Below are 17,915 nucleotides of genomic sequence, written 5' to 3' on the forward strand. Positions count from 1 at the left end.
TAGATGGTTTGAATGTGAGACATTTCCTATTCGAATATCATTATATATTATGCATGTGAACTAAAACTAGAAGCCTATGTAATGCTTCATACATGAGGAGTCTATGTAAACTTCCGATGTATATATGATTTGTAAGTGACGGGTCTATGTAAACCTCACAAGATAGATGTATATGAAAAGTTTTAAATTTTCTGCAATTTAACCTATGATATGTTATGACGATTTCTAGGATGTCAGTCTTGGTCCTCTCCGAGGACTACGATGCCGGTTATGTCTGATGGGTGCTCCCCGAATGTGACAAACTTGGTATCAGAGCATGAGGTTTAATATCCTTAGGATCGATGTCTCACTAAATCACGTCTATGTAGATTCTTATTCATAATTGTGAAGCAAGCCACACTTATGAAAGAGAGACTATATGATGCTAAGGAAATCCTCATCTTTTTGTATTCCAATGCCGTGCCGATAGAGTACTACTTTATATGTTCATTTCTCCTAAGTATTTTATTGTGGTTATAAGCATGAATAGTAGAAGGGCAGCCGCAAGAAGGGGTGAGGAAGGGATTGAAAATGCAGGAGCTCATGATAGCGAAGTTCCTCCGCAAGACAATCAAGTTCCTCCACTTGTACAAGTTGCTATGGGTGATCATGTTTTGATGGTTCCTCCACCTATAATATATGGAAATATAAGGGATGCTTTTATCAATTTTGGCCCATGCCATGACTTACCAAACTAATGTCGTCACTTCTCAAGTCTAAGTTATAACGGCTCAAGTGAATCGAGATGTTGGGCTCCAAATGCCTTAACATTCTAACACTATGTATTATCGTTTGAGAGACTTTACTAAGATGAACACTCCTATGTTCTTCGGGTCAAAAGCATATAAACATCCCCAATAATTTGTAGATGATATCTACAAGATCTTATTTGCTATGGGTTTTACTATGGGTGAAAAGTCCTAGTTGGTCACCTATCAACACAAAGATGTGTCACAAACTTGGTACACTCAATAGATGGATAATGGGGTGCTAAGAAGTGGTACGCTGACTTGGAAGATCTTCAAGAGAGCCTTCCTTGATAGGTAACGTCTTTCCTAGAGAGTTGAGGGAAGAAAAGATGGAAGAATTCATCAACCTTCGACAAGGAGGTATGACTGTACTTGATTAATCCTTGAAGTTTACTAAAAGTATGATCCATCGTTGGTGTCTAACCCAAGGGATGAGATGAGCCGTTATCTTATAGAGTGTCCGATGACTTGGTGGAAGAATATCATTCAGTTATGCTTCATAATTATATGAATATCTCTCGTCTAATGGTTCATGCTCAACAAGTGGAAGAAAGTGGACTAAAGAGGAATAATAGAGAGTCCAAGAGGTCAAAGTCTTTTGAAGTGGTTCTTCAAAGGGGAGGTTGGAAATTCAAGATAAGACAAGATTAAAGAAGAGGTTCTCCAATCAAGTCGCTTCAAAATTTTCCAAGGTTTGTGATGATAGGGTGTCTAACCCTAAGTCTCAAAAGGTAAGAGGTACTAGTTCGCCAAGAAAGAAGCCTACTTATAAAAAGTGTAGCAAGAAACGTATGGGTAAATTCCTAGTTGGGACGGACAATTGCTTTGGATGTGGTAAAAGTGGTCAGAAGGTTAGAGATTTCCCTAATGTGAAGGGGCAAGACAACGGTAGTGGGCAAACAAGTGTTTCTAATGTTGATGCTCCAAGAAAGAATCGCTTTTATTCTATCCGCTCTACGGGTGAAGAAGTGACTTCTTTCGATGTGGTGATCGATATGTTACAATTCTTCTCTTTAAATGTTTATACGTTACTTGATCTAGGGGCTACCTTGTCATTTGTTACTCCTTTGATAGATAGAATGTTTGATATTTTGCCCGATATCTTAAATGAAACTTTTATGGTCACTACCCCGGTAGGTGATTCAATGGTTGCGAAAAGGGTATATATAAATTGTACTATATTGTTGCCTAATAGAGTTACCCATTTTTAATTAGTAGAACTTGATATGGTAGATTTTGATGTTATTTTGGGAACAGATCGCTTGCATGCTTGTTTTGATTCCATTGATTATGGCACAAGAGTGGTCAAGTTTAATTTTCCTAATGAACCTGTCTTAGAGTGGAAGGGAGGAAGTTTTATTCCTAGAGGTCGTATCATTTCTTGTCTAAAGGATTGTAAGATGATCTCTAAACGGTGTTTATACCATAGTAAGGGTCAAAGATATAGACTCTAAAACTCCTCCCATTGAGTTATTCCATGTAGTGAGGAGATTTCTGGAGGTCTTTCCTAATGATCTTCCCCGAATTCCTCCCGAAAAAGAAATTGATTTTAGTATCGATTTATTACCAGATACAAATCCCTTTTCAATTCCTTCTTAGAGGATGGCTCCGGCCTAATTGAAAGAGTTGAAGGCTCAATTCAAGGATTTACTAGATAAAAGCTTCATTCGACCTAGTATTTTCCCATGGGGTGCTCCGGTTCTTTTCGTGAAGAAGAATGATGGGTCACTTAGGATGTGTATTGACTATCGGCAACTCAATAAAGTGACCATTAAGAACAAGTATGCTCACTCTCGAATTAACGACTTGTTTGATCAACTATAAGGGGCAAGCTAATTTTCCAAACTGACTTGAGATTGGGATATCACCAACTTAGGGTGAGAGATGAAGATATTCCCAAAATGGTCTTTCTAACAAGATATTATCACTATGAGCTTAGAGTGATTGATTTTTGGTTTACTAATGCTCCGGCGGCATTTATGGACTTAATGAATAGGGAGTTCCGAAATTACCTAGATGTCTTTGTGATTGTCTTCATAGATGACATCTTGGTATATTTGAAGAATGAGGGTTAACATATAAAACCAACTATTTACCAAGTACAGCAAAAAAATGAGTTTTGGTTAAGGTCGGTGGTGATTCTTGGTCATGTCATCTGTAGTGAGGGTGTAGAGGTCAATCCAAAGAAAACCGAGGAGGTTAGAAATTGGCCTAGACTTTTAGCTCCAATCAAAAAAGAAGTTTCTTGGGTCTATTCGGGTACTATAGGAGGTTTTTGGATGGTTTTGCATCCATTGCATCTCTTTTGACTATTTTGACCCAAAAGAATGTGAAATTTGAGTGGTTGGAGGTTATGAAAGAAGCTTCCAATCCATAAAAGATAGGCTTACAGCCGCTCTGGTGTTGACTTTATCGGAGGGTACAAAAGGTTTTCTAGTATATTCTGATGCGTCCCGGGTGGGATTGGGTTGTATTCTTATGCAACACGAGAAGGTTATAGCCTATGCCTCTATGCAACTCAAGATTCATGAGAAGAACTACCGAACTCATGTAGCGGCCGTGGTGTTTGCCTTGAAAATATGGAGGCATTACCTATATGGTACTCATGTTGATGTGTATACTGACCACAAGAGTCTTCAATATGTGTTTTCTCAAAAGGAGTTAAATGTCCAACAACAAAGGTGGTTGGAATTGTTGAGAGATAACGACATGAGTGCTCTCGACCACCCCAGCAAGGCCACCGTAGTTGCGGATGCTCTAAGTCATATGACCATGGGCAGTGTGTCCTATATGGAAAAAGGAATGAAATACTTAGTGAAGGATGTTCATAGGTTGGCTCGTTTGAGTGTTTGCTTGGAGGATTCTCCTAATGGTATTTTTATGGTCCATCATAACTCCGAATCGTCTTTGGTGGTTGAGTTGAAGTCTAAGAAACACCTTGATACATCATTGATGGAGTTAAAGGAATCGGTTCTTGGTAAGCTTAATGAGTCATTCTCCTTAGAATGGGATGTTGTTTTGAAGTACCAAGGGAGGTTGTGTGTGCCAATGTGGATGATTTGAGAAACTGGATTTGATAGGAAGCTCATGGTTTTGATTATTCAATTCATCCAGGTTCTACTAGGATGTATCCTGATCTTAGAGAAGTGTTTTGGTGGGATGGATTGAAAAGGGACACAAGCGGAATTTATTGAAAAGTGTCCAAATTGCCAACATGTGAAAGTTGAGTGGCCTACTTCAAGAGACACAAGTTCCCTCTTGGAGGTGGGAAGACATTAATATGGACTTCATAGTGGGTTTGCCTCAGACATGAAGGCAAAATGACTTTATACGGGTGGTTGTGGATAGGTTGACGAAATTCACTCACTTTATTCCCGTTAAGTCTCCTTATTAGGTAGAAAAGTATGCAAGAATCTATATCAATGAGATTGTGAGTATTCATGGGATCCCCTTATCCATCATTTCGGATAGAGGTGCTCAATTTACTTCTCGATTTTGGAGGTCATTCCAAAAAGGGTTGGGTACTCAAGTGAAGGCATCGCTTTTCATCCCTAAATGGATGGTTAAGTGGAGTGCACTATTCAAACCCTTGAGGATATTCTTAGAGCTTGTGTATTTGATTTCAAGGGAAGTAGGGATGAACACTTGTCTTTGGTTGAGTTCTCTCATAACAATAGTTACCATTCGATTATCTACATGGATCCTTTTGAGGCTTTGTATGGTAGGAGATGTAGGTCTCTAGTTGGGTGTTTGAGATTGGCGAGTCTTCACTCTTTGGTCCCGAATTGTTCTATAAGATTTTGGATAAAGTTCATATGATAAGGAACCGATTGAAACAACATATAGCCGGCAAATGTCTTATGCCAACAATTGGAGAAGATATTTAAAATATGGAGAAGGTGATAAGGTGTATTTGAAAATTTACCCTATGAAAGGGGTGATAAGGTTTGGCAAGAAAGTGAAACTTAGTCCTCGTTATGTGGGTTCCTATGACATTTTGCAAAGTGTTTGCATAAAGGTTGAGGTTACATAGTGAGCTAGCTTTGGTTCACCCGGTATTCCATATCTTCATGCTTAAGAAGTGCATTTGGTGACCTCGAGTGCATTCTTCTTATTGAGGTTCTAAATGTGGATGAGAACCTATCCTATGAATAGGTTCTGGTGGAAATCCTTGATTGACAAGTGAAGAAGTTGAGGCACAAAGAGGTGGCTTCCGTAAAGATGTTATAGAGGAACCACCTAGTTGACGGAGCAACACAGGAGGCCGAGGTCGACATGAAGTTCCGTTATCCTCATCTCTTTTCTAATTAAGGTTAGTTGTTCCTAATAATAATGAATATAATGAGTAAATTTGAATTCGACTTGTTTTGAAAAGATATACATAATTATGGTAAAAGTTTTTGTTAAAAATGAGTTTTTATGGAAAAATGCTATTTTCTTGATTTGAAGTTATTTGTGTAATTGGTATATTGTTGCCTTGATGAAATGATATGGAGCATGTTGATGTGTTTGAAAAAGAGTTTTGGCTCAATGTGTTGTTGAGATCATGTTGTTGTTGAGAAAGAAATCCCTCATGTGTGATGTTGAGCTCTTATATGTGATAAATGATGTTTTGAGTTGCTATGTGTAAATGTCATGTTGTTATGTTTGTTTGAGTTATAACTCATGTTGGTTATGTTGTTGTTGGTTGGGCTGCTAGTATTGAGTCTATTCTTTCCCTTCAAAAGATTTTAGTGTCATTCGGGGATAAATATTCCTGGGGGGGATAATGTATCACTCCGCAAGTCCAAGACTTAATCTAGAGCCTCACATGAGTGTCCAAGGTTCTTAACACTGTTCTAAGACCTAAAATAATGTTTATAAGTAATTTAGGAAGTTTTCCAGTCAAAACATCAAGAAACGTTCATAACGTCCGGAGACTAGTGGAAGAGGTGCTAGTGTGCCTTAGCCAATTTCACGGGGTTTTTTAGGAGTCAGAATTTAATGAAATTTGGTGGAAATGTGTCAAACTAGAATTAGAGTAGGTTTAGGGTGGAAACGTCTAGGTATGACTCCCCAAGGACCCACCTTAAGGGTCCTCGAGGAGACCCTTCAAAATTGGATGAAAAACTGTCATAAAATAGAGGCTACCTACGCTTATCATCGATGAGGCGTAGCCTGGATGACGGGGCGTCGACTCCTCAACCGTTGGAAACTTAGACAAAATTCAAGACTGGTCCAAAGACCAAACGTACATATGGATGTACAGGACGGTTGGGGGTAGAGGTAAAGACTGACCTACGGATCATAGGTCAGGTCTCATAGGTCAAGTCTGTGATTTTGCTATGAGTTTTAAGTTGGTTCAATTAATTAGTTAATTAATTAGGGATTTAATTAGGGCTTAAGGGGTGGTTAATTAAGTTAGTTAAGTGACTATATAAGCTACCATAAGTCTAAACCCAACTTAACACCCAACAATTCCCAAAATCAAATTACTCTTCCATTTCCTTACTTTCTCTCTCCCAAGGAAGACTCCATTGAAGAGAAAATTCAAATTGTTCTAGGGCAGCAAGAACGTTACTTTTATCCATCAATATTCAAGGATCAACAATGTATGGGAACCTTTCACCTTTGGGATTCCTTTCCACAAGGGGTTCTTCCAAATTGATTTCCAAAAGTTGAATTGAACATTGATTTGTTTCTAATCCAAAATGGATCTTTCAAATTGAATTTTTTTTTATTTCCTTTGATTATTATGATTATATTATAATGTATTATTGGTTAATCATGTTATTTCTTGATGTTAAACCTAGTATGTAGAACAGCTCATGAATTGATCAAAATTCCCTAACCCTAGGTTATGAACTCATGTTGAATTGACTAGTATTGATGCAATTGACTTAGTTCTTGCGTTAATTACTATTTTATGATGCTATTAAACATATTTATGGATGAAATTTGATTGGTTGAGGGTAATATCAATGATGATGGATTTTGAAAGAGAAATTGGTAAGACTTTGTGATCTTGAACCTTTACTTCAACTGTGATGACTTGTACTTTATGATGAAGTTCAATTGAAGCATATATTGTGATTGTATTAAGTAGGTGTTGATATGATGATGAAATTGAAATGTCTTGATTATGTAAAGGTGTGAGATTATGTTTAAGTAGTAATGATATAAGGTTGGTTATGAATTGTCTATGTGTCTTATTATGACATGATGATGATGATGATGTGTTGATCTCACACATGAGGGTTGTATTGAAAGAATATTCTCATGCAATTCATAATTAGATAATGGATATAGACAAGGGTAAGTCCCTTATGACCTAAACTAAGTTATGATTGTTAAAGGAGAACTTAAAGACATTTCAAAGGTACTCTAGCTTAGCATAGAGTGAACTAGTAGAGAGGAGTGTCCCTTCCTGTGTAGGGAAGGTAGGTTCACTATTGTACTCATGATATTGGAGACTATGATGCAAAGTGCATAAAGAGGGTTCGAAGCATAACCCCTAGTTCCTGAACTATGTTGCCCCCGTAGGAATACTAGCTAGTGGATCCACCAAGAATGCTATGTTAATGTTTTGGTACTACCTTGGCAAGTAGACACCTTCTTTTGGTGTAGGGTTTAATGACACCAACTTCAAAATTTTGCTCTTTTGGCCTATGTCGGTTAAGGCAAGTGTTCCCAAATGTATAATGAAGTGAACACTAACTAGAGTGACTTAAGGGGTTGACTTAGTTTGGGTAAGGGTATGTGAGAGACCTATAAATTGCACTAGTTGGCTTTTAGGGAAGTATTAGAAGGTTGTTATTATGTCTTATAAAGTAAATGTTATGCATATGTTGACTTCATATGTTGATGATACTATATGATGTTAGTTTCAATTATGAACAACCTATTGGTCTATTTAGCTATATATGATGATGACTACTCTTGATGCTATGTTATGTGAGGTTAGGCATTGCTTGTGTTCTTTGTTGGGTTTAGTTTGTTGAATAAGGCTATGGGGCTTAGACATGGTGGTGGGCTATAAGTAAGGGTCTTATATATGATGTAATGTTATGAACTCTTATATATGCTTTGTTGTGATAGCATGATGTTGGAGTTGTTTTGATTATGTACTAAAGTATGTCAGTATACATGACTTGGCTATACATTGATGATGTTGGTCTTATGTTGTACATGGTCTTGTGTTTAGTAATATGTGATTTGGCTTATATGGGTTCTTGGTTTTGCATAAGGCTTTTCAAAAGTAACTTAGTATGGTTTTGAACAAATGTCCTCTTTTGCATGATTTCAAATGTTTTATGTGCATGTTTCCATACTTAGTACAAGTTTGTACTAACCCTTATTTTTATGTTTCTACAATTATATAGGTTTGATCGTTGACCTTATCGAGGGCCATTTGAAGAATACTTCGATTCTCATTTTCCAAGTTTGGTAGGTCCTCACTTTTTGAGGACGATGCCACTATCTAGATATTGGATGTTGTTTTAGTCTTAAACACATTTAGTTCCTTATCTTTCATTTGAAGACTATTATTGTATATGCCTATATGTGGCTCTTGTTTTAATGAAGTAAGGGATATGCCCGAATATTGTACTCGATCTAGATGGTTGAAAAGCAAGACATTTCCTATTAGAATATCTTTACATATTATGTATGTGAACTAAAAGTAGCAGCCTATGTAATGCTCCTATGTGAGGAGTCTATGTAAACCTTTATATATATATATATATATATATATATATATATAAGAGTTATGGGATTCTTCAAGATTATGTTGCCTTAACTCGCCCAGATCAGGAACAAACAATCTACACTGGTAGCGAACTATTCTTCTACGTTGGTAGCGAAGTACACCATCTCCCCATCGGGAGAAAACCTCCACTCTCTGATTATGGACTACACCTTTAAGTTCAAGCAAGATTGGATCACTATCTTGCTTTTCCTTAACCTCCACTACCACAGAAGATTTTCCCCATTCTAGACTTACACCACTGTCTCATATGCTCATAAGGAAAACTTCCAAGCGAGCAAGCCTGTAAACATCCTTCACTAGATCCTTCTTTTCTTCCTCAACATGGGATACACTACCCATAGATAATCTACTCAAAGCATCTGCTACTACATTCTCATTACCAGGATGTTAATGCACCCTCATATCATAATCCTTAAGGAACTCAAGCCATCTCCTCTAGCGAAGTTCAACTCTTTCTGGGTGAACACATACTGAAGGCTCTTATGGTCAGTGAGCACATCTATATGAACACCATACAAGTAGTGTCTCTAGATATTGAGTGCAAACACCACTGCTGCAAGCTCGAGGTCATGAGTTGGATAGTTCTTACATTCACCTTAAGCTGTCTAGAAGCATAAGCTATATCCTTACCTCGCTGCATCAACATGCAACCTAGGCTAACTCTAGGGACGCAACACTATAGCTCACATAACCATCTGAACCCTCTGGTAGAGTCAAGAGATGAGTTGTAGTCAAACTAGTTTTAAATTCTGCAAATCTTTTCTCACAACCTAGTCAATGGTGAGGTTATGAATGAAAATACTTCCACGAACCTTCTATAATAATCCGCTAGACCTATGAAAATCCTGATATCTATTGTAGAGGTTGGTCTTGGACATTGTTTCTTTACTTTTATCTTCTGCGAATCCACTCGGATCCCCTCGTTAGATACAATAAGACCAAGAAAAGCAATGGATTGCAACCAGAACTCTCATTTGCTAAACATAGTGAATAACTAGTGATCTTTGAGAGTCTGCAAAACAACTCTCAAATGACTTGCATGTTCTTCCTCATTTCTAGAGTAAATGAGGAGATCATCAATAAAGAGGATAACGAATAAGTCCATGTATTGTTTGAACACTCTGTTCATCAAATCCATGAAATCTGCAGGATCATTGGGTAGTCCAAATGATATAACTACAAATTAGCAATCACCATACCAAGTTCTGAAGGTTGTTTTCAGAATGACACCATCTCTAACTTTGAGCTGATGATAACCCGATCTAAGGTCTATCTTTGAGAAGTGACTAGCATCCAAAGTTGGTCAAACAAGTCATCAATCCTAGGGATAGGATACATATTCTTGATTGTGACATTTTTTAACTGTCTATAGTCAATGCAAATTCTGAGAGAACCATCTTTCTTCTTTACGAACCACACTGGTGTACCCCAAGATAAAATACTAGGTCTGATGAAGCCCTTATCTAGAAGGTCTATCAACTGCTCTTTCAATTCCTTAAGATCTGCTAGAGCCATTCTGTAAGGAGGAAAAGAAATAGGCTGGGTATTTTGAAGGAGAGTAAAATCAATTTTCCTTTTGGGAGGAACTTTGGGAAAATCTTCTGGAAACATTTCTGCAAACTCATTGACTACTGGAACTGACTCAAGAGTTGGGGTTTCAGAGCTAGAATCCTTAAACCAAACTAGATGATAGAGATAACCCTTATAGATCATCTTTTTGTCCTTAAGATAAGAAATGAATCGACCCATAGGTGCTATGCTACTACCCTTCCATTCTAAGATTGGTTCATTTGGAAACTGAAAATGAACAATCCTAGTTCTACAATCAACTGAGGCATAACAGGAATGTACCAATCCATGCCTAGAATGACATCGAAGTCTACCATTTCAAACTCTACAAGATCGGCTGAGGTGACTTTCTGAGATAATGTGGCATGGCAATTTTTGCACACCCGTCAAGCTATAACTAGGTCACCAACTGGATTAGAGACTGTAACATTCCAGAAAATGTACTTGTCTAGAGAAAGGTCTATTAGGTTTTAAGAATAGGTATTGGGGTACATAGGCATCCCAATGCCCAATATTGAGTATTATTGGGCATGTTAAAGAATATTGGCTTAAGGAGGTTAGCCAATTTTTATGTATTATGATATGCTTTGATGTTCAAATGCTCCAATCCAAGCTTGTTTAGGAATTGTACCTGCAATGAAGACCCTAAGCTATAATATTTGACTTCATATAACACACGTTAGGTATGAGGCATCCAAGTGTCAAGCCTAGGTACCATGGCACATGATCATTTAAAACGACATGTAGATTAAGCATTGCCCATGGACATAGTGAGGGTCCTTGGAAAATAATTGTGCAGCAGCACATGTGCTAACCACCAAGAGTACAAGCGCCAAGCCCAACCGAACTTGGTTAGGGCGGTTAGGGGGCATACGTGCGTACGGGTAAATCCACGTGGGTCCTAGCTTCCTAACCAATCCTAGGCTCTAACTATCTTACTTAACTAGATAAGTAAACTAGGATTAACTAAAATAAACTAAATAGTGTTCCCGAAATCCTAAGACCTAACCGGGTGACACTAGCCGAGTAACTAACTCAAGAAACATCCTAGTACCTAACCTAGGATGGTCCAAATGGGTTGGTTATTGTCCTAGTGACTTAGGTATACTTTAGTAACTACCCTAGATCACTTAATTAATTACATTAGGAACCTAATTAATTAATTAAAAATCATGGTCGTACCTGAACTTTTGCAAAATTTTCAGAATTTGACTAAGTAAAATGCTCTCCTATTTTTAGTCAATTTAGGAGGGGCGTTTTGCTAATTAGATGACTGATTTATTTAATTAAGTTGATTAGCCTAAGTTGAAGTAGTCAATATTCAATTTCTAAGAATTAGACTCACGTTGAAACTCAAAATAAAAATAGTGAACAAACGTGAAGAAAAATAGAAAAATTACTATCTATTCTCCCTAGGAAATTTCAAGGCAAATTCTTCAAGATTTTCGTGGAAACTACAGGGTGATCTTCGTAGATTCAATTCTACAGTAAGGTATGGGTTTTCTCTCTTGGATTCCTTTCCCCAGGAGCCTTTTCAAAGGTTTTGAATTCAAAAAAAACTAGGGTTTCCCAATGAAAGTAGAATTTTCATCTCCCTAGTTCTCCCTATTTCAAATTCTAGTAGTATGTATAATGCAAATCTCGAACATGTTGTTGGTATGTGGTGCTAACTTATCATTCTATGTAGGTTTCTATGTTTTGATAATGTTGAATGAGACCTATAGGTTACATCCATATGATTAGAGCATCATTCATATGAGATAAGAAAAAGTTGCAATGCCAATTGTGTTTGAGAAGATGAAATTGTTCTTATAAGCTAATCAAATTTTAAAAGTTGGCTTGCTTGAAATTATGAGATTACTATAGTATATCAATGAAGTTAATTGACTTGGCTAATGATATTATCATGACCAGTGTTTAGTGAAAGTTTGGGTTATGCCAATAAATTGGCTAGCAATATTATTTTCAAAATATGATATAGAGTTGGCCAATGACTAAGTCATACTAATTTTATAGGACAAATGTAAATTATGAAGTTTCTTGTAAGGAAAAATACATGTTAAAGATTGACTAAACAAGATGTAACTCAATGAACTCATAACCTAGGGTATGCCAATGATTGGGAAAAGTCCAAACATACCCTATCTAAATGAACTTGTGAACATAGTAGCACAAATAAAGAGTCCCCATAACTTTCATAAAGAATGGTACAAGACTACCAAATAACATTGAACAAGATAAGGTGAATAATGAAATAACTAAAATCTTATGAGTTATGAAATTGATCTAGAATGGGTTGTTAAATGAAGTGAGACAAGTCTCACTTGCACTTAAACAGTTATGTTAAAGATACTCACATAAGAGGGTGTTAGAAATCATGAGACAAGTCTCATTCACGCCATAATGATAATGTAAGATTTAAGTTCACATTCATCAAGTAAAGAAAGGGATGATAAGTCATCCATTGAGATAAGCATACCTCATACTAGAAGCAAGCTTCCATAATGTATGAGTCAACTCTAAAAGTTGAAAGTATGATAAATTAATCTAAGTACCGATAGACTAGTAATGAGCTTGTGCAAGAACATGTAAGGCTCATGAGATGAGACTACCACCAAGGTTTACAAGGGTCTTCAAAATCTTCTAGTCTTTGAACTATGTTGCCAGCATAGATCCGCAACATTCATCCTAGCACCATACTCAAATTTGCTTGAATATTCAAGGCTCGGGCTTATGCAAGCAAAGCCTCTCTAATATCTGTATTACTCAACTTTGGGGAACCACCAAAACCTCATTATCTCCTTCCACAATAGGGACTTGATCACCTTGGGGAGACACTTGAGAACTTTAAGCATCTTTGACTCCTTCCCATCTTGAGGAACTTGCTCAACTTGCTCATCTTGAGGAGGAATCATGAACATCATTCTCCTCAAACCTCCTAGACGGTGTCCTCCTCGTATTCATTTTCCTAGAAACACCAGTAAATCCATAAGAAAAGAGTAGTCATAACTTTTTACTCTATGACACGACATAGGAGTAGTAAAAAAGGGAAATTCTATCATCTTATAGCCTCTCGCCCTATATGTGTCATGACTCACATCGATGGTCGAGACTCTACTAGACTTGACTTGATGAGACTTTTTGATTCCTAAATGTACATTCATATCCTATGCTGTGATATCAAAATTGGGACATCCAGAGACCACCCTAGAAGATATGGCACTCTCGGAGTGCAATCAGCGTACTCGACCTCTCGGAGGTCTTATACAAGCCCTTCCACAACGTTCATCGCATATACATAGTGAAAAATAGCGCAGAATTAAAACTTTTCTCAAAACATTTCATAGTCTTTAAAAACTCTTTCATATTAAATCCACAGGAATTAATAAGTATCAATCTCATCAAAGCTTAGAAACAAGAGTACTTAGAATACGACTCATACACAATAGAAATATAGTACTACTAAGTCTATTACAATACTTCATTAAGAGAAATAAAAGACATCGATGCTCGCGAGTGAAATGAGGACATACTTCAATTTTACTTTAATGGTGCCATGATCCAAGTTTTACTTCCCAAATGATCCTCACCTACCAACCACTATAGATATAGATATAAGCATTGAATTAGTACAACCACATGTACTAAGTATGGAATAATGCATCAAAATCACGAAAATGAATTTATTTGAAATATGAATCCTTTGATTTAAATATACTAATATAATCATAAGAACAATATTTATAAACTTAGAAACACATAAGATAATATTTAAGCAATTTAGTACAATTTTAGGGTCAACCTTACAGTAATCTCAATTCACTGTACAGTGAAGTTCTTCACATTTACAGTGAAGTCTCTTCTATTCATCATAAACACCTTCTAGCATGTAATTCCCTCACTAAAAGTTATCCTAAGACTCACTTATGAAACACAAAGAGAGACCGCCCATACACCCCTCTAAGCATGCCTAAATGATCCTCAAGACTACTCGTAATGAAATACATACACACTTACAATACACAAAAACACTTGACATGCATAATATGAAATTCTCTTTACCATGGCTATCAAAAGACTTACTTAAGAACTCTTAGAAGATAACACCCATACACCTTCTTCAAGGTTACCTAAATAATCCTTAAGCCTTCGTAAGTTTAGATCATGCCCAAAGAATCAACCAACTTCCCTAACTAGAGTTATTCTCAAGACTTCCATAGATAAGACATGAAGAGGTCATCCCTTATGCCCTCTTCAAACTTTAACTAAGGAATCCTTAAGTCACTCTATATTAGGTACTCCTCCATTTTCATTAGTTCATTAAGACAGATTCATCATATAGAGGACATTCAAGTAATGGTCTTGAAGAAGAATTAGGGACTCTCACTAACATCATCAAAGCCTATTGTGCAATGTCTAGACAACGTCCCATACCACCACTTAAACTTCATTGAAATTCTCTAATGCTAATAGGTATCCCACATGAAGAGAATAGGCAATAATCGACATAGACCATTGTAGCAAAATATGAAATCCAGAATTCTATCCTACTCCGATGAGGGTGTTCTACTTGCCAATGGTAGAACCTGGAAAATCCCATGCAAGCACATGGTCAAGAAATATGAAGGGATTACTTTGTATTCTTACCTCATACTTTAACTAGAACTACTCCCCTTACCATACTCACTCGGAATCAGCCTTTGGTCTCATAGAATAATTCACATTAAGGTTCATACAAAGGGGTTCCATATGAAGTTCGTAACCTAATTACATTAAACCTACAATAGAGTTCCCCTAGGGCAGCCTTACAATGTTGACAAAAAGCTCATAATGACTTTCCTAAGGATTTATATGATGCCTTTCCATCCAATCAATCTTAAGTCCATTCTTCATTACAAGAATATCACCATTACAGCTTTCTACTTCAAGGTTCATAACCTTACCACTAGGTTCAAGGTTTCACATAAAGGATCCTCTTAAAAACATTCAGGTCTCATGTCATTCATACATACAAGACTAAGAGGCTTTAAAATCCTAAGTCAACACATCTAACATCGACATTCATACATGCATCAAGTAAGGGACACAAACCTTGCTGGAACTTTTTTTTTTGTAAGACGCTAACTTAACATTCGAGGACGAATGTCCTAAGGGGGGAAGGATGTTATGCCTCGTATTTTTATACATAGTGCGCGTCATGAACTAGTAAATGTAAGTCTGGGGAATGAGATTTTATTTTAAGTTTCAAATGATTAAAGAAATATTAGGCAAGGATGTTAATTCCAAATGTGTTATTAAGTATGATTTGGCTAATGTAAGTGCCATTAACTTTAAGTGAGGGATTAATTAGTGGCTGATTAGGATTAAATTAATCTAGTGGGCCCCACCACTCAAGGACAATTAAAAGGGAACAGATTGGGAGCTGGCCTTAGTGGGACACGAGTAGAGGGGGGTTGCCTCCACTTCATATTATAACATATCATCTTTTTCACCTCTTGGCTTAGTCAGCCGTGGAAATGGAGAAAACCAACCATGCAACTCTTGGCCAGCAGCTGCAAGGAATTTGGTTAGTTATCTCTTTGCTTGGTGTGTTAATTCCTTAGAATGCCTTTGTTAATTAGCCATTAATGTTAAGAAGGGGGCGTGACCGGTAGCTTAGGAAGTTTGTTTTAGTTAATGAATGTGCTAAGTATGAACGGAAACCATAATCGGATTATTAGTGGTGTCGTGTTAGTGCTTGGGCTCTTTCGATTAAAGCAAACAGCGGGAAATTCTGTTTTGGCGTTATGTATATGTTAAATGTGATTATGGGTATATACTCCAAAGGATAAATACGATAAGGTAGATGTGTTGCGAATTATAAAACGAGTTATCGCTCGGTGTGTCGTTGCTTCGTTACTATGGTTGCCGAGACGGAACTGTTTTGGGGGAGGGGGCTGTTTAATATGATTCGTTGGGTTATATGTGTTATTGGTATTGCTGTGAATAATTTGGGTTGTTGTCGGATTGGGACGAAGTAAGGAAAATAGGGGAAGTGCTGCCTGATTTTCGTTAGATTATTAGCTAGCTTACAATTAGTAGTAAAGCGCGACGTTTATCTAATTGCAGCATGATTGTTGCTTGTTATAGATTAATAGCTTGAGCAGTAAATATTGGACGTGCGGCTCGACTATACGGTATGTAACGCTACTCCTTCTGTCTTTGTTTGACATGACTTTTAAAAATTAGTGAATAACGAACAGGTCTGATACTTACTTCTATAGCGTCTAGGTGACGTATATTCTTGCTTCCACAACTATTCCTCTATATATCGGCTATGTCCAAGGCTTAATGATTTCTCATATCTATGGTAGTACTTCTTAGAGTCATTGAGATTTTACGTTTCCATATTGTATTAAATGTTCATAATCTTGATAAAATGTTAATCTTTGGTAATACTCTTTGCTGGTTCACGTTGATTGTTCTATTGAGTTATAAGAAATGATTTTAAATGCATATGGTTGCTCATAATATTCTGCTCGTGCATAGAGTCATTTATCATTTCACCGAGTCCCGGGCCGGGTAATGTTCGTGCGGAGTTTCTTGCATATGTCACCGAGTCCCTTACTAGAGGGCTGGGTATGTATATTATATATATGATTGGTGATGAGGATGGTTATGATGATGATGATGACGGAGATGATGTGATGATTATTTTGCCGAGCCCCTTACTAGGGAAGTTGGGCACCTTATATGTTAAAGATATGCATGATTTTCACTTAAAAGGGTACATGTGTAGCGATATTTTGTTTCGACTTACCATGTTGGTATCCTGTCATCTTTACCTTATGCTTTACATACTCAGTACATTGTCCGTACTGACCCCCCTTTCCTCGGTGGGCTGCGTTTCAAGCCCGCAGGTGTAGACGCACAGTTTGGTGATCCTCCCGCCTAGGATATCTACTCTGCTGATTGGGAGAGCTCCACTGTTTTGTAGCCCAGTCGTTTTGGTACACAACTTTTTGTGTAGTCTTTTGCTTGTCTATGGGTATGGCGGGGCCCTGTCCCGTCGAGTTTCACTACTATACTCTTAGAGGTCTGTAGACATTATGTGGGTTATATATATATATATGTTTTGGATAATGGTCTTGACATGGTTTGTTTGGGATGTTCGCTTGTACAGGGGAAGCCTTGTCAGCTGCGTACATCATTGTGTATTGTGTAGTGGCAGCCTTGTTGGCTTGCGTATGCTATTATGCTTTGGATAGTGGCGGCCTTGTCAGCTCGCGTATGTTGTTACGGTTGAATGGTTATGACTCCTTATGAGACAGGTCCACTATATATATATATATATGGCGTTGGGGTTGTCTTGATTTGATTAAATTCCATATAGTCGTAGTTTCAGTTGGTTATACTTAGCAGGTTTGTATGTGAGTGTCCAAAACGGGCACTAGTCACAGCCCATCGGATTGGGTCGTGACATATAGAGTAGTTAAGGGTTGTCTAGTTAAGGTGTGTAGGGGGCATAGGAATGGTTATTTTGTATCTTAACTAGACGAGTCTTAAAAATGACTCTAGTTAGGGAAGATGTTGATTATGTGGACGTGATCCGAACTTAGGAAGTCTTAAGGATTATTTAGGAATTCTTGAAGAGGTCAATCATGGACGTTATCTTCTTGATCTACTTAATTATTTTGATAGCCTTTGATGAGGAAATGGCATAGTGTCTATGTGATGATATGTTTGATGTCTTAAAGTGTGTATGTAACTCATTATAGTAATCTTAAGTTTCATTTAGGAACATCTAGAAAGGGTGTATGGACGGTCTCTCT

General features: G+C 37.3%; 1 long non-coding RNA gene across 1 annotated transcript; it reads left to right on the top strand.

Moving 5' to 3' along the window:
* Positions 1 to 15,575: 15,575 nt before the first annotated feature.
* On the top strand, positions 15,576 to 17,446 carry LOC138348562 (uncharacterized). The gene is made up of 3 exons (XR_011221249.1): positions 15,576 to 15,670; positions 16,234 to 16,280; positions 17,004 to 17,446. It is a non-coding gene; the product is annotated as an uncharacterized lncRNA (long non-coding RNA).
* The last annotated feature ends 469 nt before the right edge of the window (positions 17,447 to 17,915 follow it).

This window comes from Solanum lycopersicum, chromosome 5 (assembly GCF_036512215.1).
Source record: "Solanum lycopersicum chromosome 5, SLM_r2.1".
In the NCBI taxonomy this organism is placed as follows: Eukaryota; Viridiplantae; Streptophyta; class Magnoliopsida; order Solanales; family Solanaceae; genus Solanum; species Solanum lycopersicum.